This window comes from Sus scrofa, unplaced genomic scaffold (genome assembly GCF_000003025.6).
Source record: "Sus scrofa isolate TJ Tabasco breed Duroc unplaced genomic scaffold, Sscrofa11.1 Contig1409, whole genome shotgun sequence".
Taxonomy (NCBI): Eukaryota; Metazoa; Chordata; class Mammalia; order Artiodactyla; family Suidae; genus Sus; species Sus scrofa.
The window spans coordinates 213173-217621 of NW_018084870.1; the positions used below are offsets into that span (position 1 = coordinate 213173).

Sequence of the window (4449 nt, forward strand, 5' to 3'; positions counted from 1 at the left end):
CACCAGATCTTTAAACCACTGAGCAAGGCCAGAGATTGAACCAGCATTTTCATGGATAATAGTCAGGTTTTCAACCCACTGAGCTACAACGAGAACTCCAAGAGGGCTTTGATTCTCTCTAATCCACTTGTTACCAGGAGAAGGATTTGCTTTCCATTTGTATGTCTCATTATAACTTGAAACTTTTGAGTTGATAATATACTTGATAATGACTCTGGGCAATTACTTATCAGAGATTGAAAATAAGGACATTGATAACGGGATGCTTACAAGCAGAAAACACAAACAAAATAAAACATGCAGAGGAAGATCAGTAAAGCCCCAAGCCTACTGGCAAACTCAAACTTGAAGGCAGAAAGATCTGGATTTAAATTCTAGCTCAACCTTGGCTAAATAAATCAGCCTCTGTGAATTAAGATTCTTCATTTGTAGAAAGAAAACCATGTCAACTTCTTATAAGGATCTTATGAGATCTTGTTTATAAACTGGTTAACCCCATGCCTAATATCAAGTCAATGCTCAATAAACTATATATCATGTGTTCACATATATACATATATACGTGTTCACATGTATACAAAAGTTATTTCAGAATTTAACGCCTCATTACAGTTATAGTCTATAATCATATCTATATTAATTTTACTATAATACTATTCTATACACTTCCATGATTTGGGTTCAGTCATTCTTAATTGATTTTATGTATTCTCAAGGACTCAAGCTATAGATGCTTTCTGATATCACTGTCGACAGGAATCAGTTATAGGTGAACCACAATGACTACTGTGATCAGTATTATGATGTGCAGTTGGAGGATCAGGTTAGTAACATTTCAACAAGGGGATCCTTCTTGTGATAGACTCTCAGTGCCCCAGGTTGACCAGAGCACCATCTCGAACACAAGCTGATGAGCGAGAAGTGGTATTTCCATGCTCCACACTCTAGGGTAAACTTAAAAAAATGAAGTGACATATACACATGTGCCTGGTCAATAACAGGAAACATAGATATATAAGCTGGAATGTCAAACATTCAAATCAGTTTTATTTTGACATTTTTAATGATTCCTGAGCTTTCATCATGACAATAAGAATTCTTTTTTTTTTTCATAGTTAAGACATATTTTATTTTGACTATTGGGCAAGTCAATTGATTTCATGACTTATGTTTTATAGAGCATGTCATTAAGAAACAAATTTCTAGTTTTCTGAATTTTTTGCATACTGGCCACTTACAAGGCCCTTTGTCTTGGTGCTCTATTTAACTAATTTATTACTTTTCCTTATGCCCCATCAGGAATATATGAGTGTAAGTTATCTCACATCCTCTCCAATATTTAAAATTTTAATCTTTGCAATTTTAGCTATTCTTTAAAGAGGATAATGGTATACCATTATGGTTTTCATTCATATTTCCCTGGTGACTAATGGGGCTGAGCAAGTTTTCATGTGCACATTGGCTATTTGCGTATTTATGTTGTGAGGTATATGTCCAATTTTTTGCCATTCTTTACATTTATTATTATTATTATTATTTAAGAATTCTTACTGAGAACAACAGGTTATTTCTTTCCCTACTATACCTGCATCCTCCATCCACAATGGCTCATTTGTTCCAGAGATTTTTCATAGCATTTTTCACCTCTGCATTTCTCAGTGTATAAATCAGGGAGTTGAACATGAGTGTCAAAACACAATAGAGGGGAAGAAAAAAACACACAATGAAATATAGTCACTAGGCCTGTCACGACACCTGCGTGGTAGCATCCTGGAGCCCTTAGAACTATCACTTGTGGCCCTTTGAATCCCTGCTGTCCACACGAGCCGGTTTGTGCTCAGCGTCCTGTGCACATCCTTGCAAATGACGGCACCATGAGTACGACTTCCAGTGTATGAGTTGAATGGATCTCAGCAGTTACCATTGCTGCTGGGACAGCTGCATTTGGTTATCTAGCTTACAAAAGATTTTATGTTAAAGATCATTGCAACAAATCTATGGTAAACCTTCACATCCAGAAAGACAACCCCAAGGTAGTACATGCTTTTGACATGGAGGATTTGGGAGATAAACCTGTGTACTGCCACTGCTGGAGGCCCAAGAAGTTCCCACTCTATGATGGATCACACATAAAACACAATGAAGAAACTGGTGATAACGTGGAAGCTCTGATCATTAAGAAAAAAACACTTAAATGGACACTTTGGATGCTGCAAACCAACTTGTCATGGTGTTTCCTGATTGTTTAATTAGAATGATTCACTTCCCCTGGGTTCTAAATGTGGTACATTGCAAACTACAGCTTTCATATTCAAGGCATTTGCCTTACTTGTGGAACCATCATGGTGCACATTTTGTTTAAACAAAAAAAAAAAAGGAAAAAGTAAAAACTAACCTCATGGCCTTTGGGTTATTTTGGTCTTATAGGGATCCATTTCTTTATGTTTAAAAAGAATACCATTAGAATATAGTTGTATGGTGAAGTTAACGTATTAAATTTTTCTCAAAATCATGTATGTGCAGGTTATACTTATCACCATTTAATATTATTTGGTTAATCTAGAAAGTAAATTGGATGTTATCAAACTACATTAATCTCATAACAATCTAGGAAAAAAAACATTTAAAAAAAACCAGCCACTGTTTTGTCTGTGGATAAAGTGGATGATGGCCACATGTAAATAAATATACAGGGAACAAAGAATAAGGTAACAACAATGAAGTGGGCCCCACAGGTGGAGAGGGCTTTGCGCCTCCCCTTTGCATGGTGGGACCTCAAGGAATGCGGATGATAATGTAGGAGGCAGCCAGCATGAGGAAGGTCAACAGGCAGATCACCCCATTGTTGGCCACCACCAGTGGACCAGTGACATATGCGTTGGTGCAGGCAAGTTCTAGCAAGGGGTACAAGTCACAGAAAAAAAATGATTGATGAGTTTAGGTCCACAGAAGGGCAACAGAAGGACCAGCAATAGCTGAACCAATGAATGCAGAAAGCTTCGCAGCCAAGCCAGCCCCACCAGTAGGGCACAGAGATGCCAGGTCATGATGGTCGTATAGCACAGGGGCTTGCAGATGGCCACATAGCAGTCACAGGCCATTACTGTGAGCAGAAAGATCTCAACACCTCCAAAAAAATGGGCAACAGAGAACTGAGCCAGGCAGCCCTCATAAGAAATGGGTACAATGATTTGCTTTCCTCATACAAGGAGTCAGCAGTGAGTTTGGTGGTCACACATGAAGAATAGCAAGTATCGATAAAGGAAAAATAGAAGAGGAAAAAATACATAGGAGAGCCCAAGGTGGGCTGAAGATAATGGTGATCATGATAAGTAGGTTGCACCAAATAGAGACCAGGTAGACAATCAAAAAGAGCACAAATAACACTCTTGGCGCCTCAGGGTTTTGTGAAAGTCCCAGCATGAAAAACTCTGTACCGTTCTTGGACTATCCATGAATCCTGAGCTGCAACAAGAACTTGAGTTAAAAGAGATTTACCAGAGTTTCCACTGTGGCTCAGCAAGTTAACAACCTGACATTATGTCCGTGAGGATGAGGGTTTGATCCCTGGCCTCACTCAGTGGGTTAAGGATTTAATGTAGCTGTGAGTTGTGGTGTAGGTCGCAGACACAACTTGGATCTGGTGTTGCTGTGGCTGTGGTTTGGGCCAGCAGCTGCAGCTCCAATTCAACCTCTAGCCTGGGAACTTCCATATACCGCAGGTGTGGTCTTAAAAAGAAAAAAAAAAAAATCAGTGGGCATCTCTTCAAAAACTGAATTCCTCATCTCACCCATTATCAACTAGCTCCTCCTTCTATATTTCCTCCACCATCCACCATAACATGAGAGTCAACCTTGACCGCTCCCTTCACTAGTACATCTCATAATTCCAACATTAATCACACCCACAAATCTTGTTCCTTTAGCTTCATCCATCCATTCATTTATTTATTCTGAAAACATGGTTATGTACCTGCCAGACCCCAACCATAGTTCTCAGCACTAAATTTAGATTAATTAGCAAAATAAGTCGATGGTTGCTCCAACAACATCTCAGTTGGTCTCCCCTTACATCTTCCCCAGACACCTGCTCAATCATCCACACTGCAACCACAGTGATACTTATAACATTTAATCATTCAGTCATGTCATTACCCAGTTTAAATCTCCAAAGACTCCTCTCAGCCTTCAAAATAAAATCTAGGCATTTTAGTCTCATTACAAAAGCCTGGGCCCAACTGACCCATCCATATTCTCCTTCAGCTCCCATCTCTGTCCACTACCATGTGCTTTAGCCACATTAAACTTTCCTAAATTCCTGACCAAGTCATGCTCATTCACACCTCACTGCCACCATCCCACCCACCCCATCCTACACTCCCTTTCCCAATTCAACTGACCTATTCTTAAACATGCTAGGCTTAGCTATCACCTCCACAAGAAAGATGA

The 4449-nt window shown here is 39.3% G+C and overlaps 2 pseudogenes; one reads left to right on the plus strand and one right to left on the minus strand.

The window, feature by feature from the left end:
* Nucleotides 1-1608: 1608 nt before the first annotated feature.
* On the minus strand, nt 1609-4099 carry LOC110258144 (annotated as a pseudogene).
* Nucleotides 1875-2249, plus strand: LOC110258152 (annotated as a pseudogene).
* Nucleotides 4100-4449: the final 350 nt, after the last annotated feature.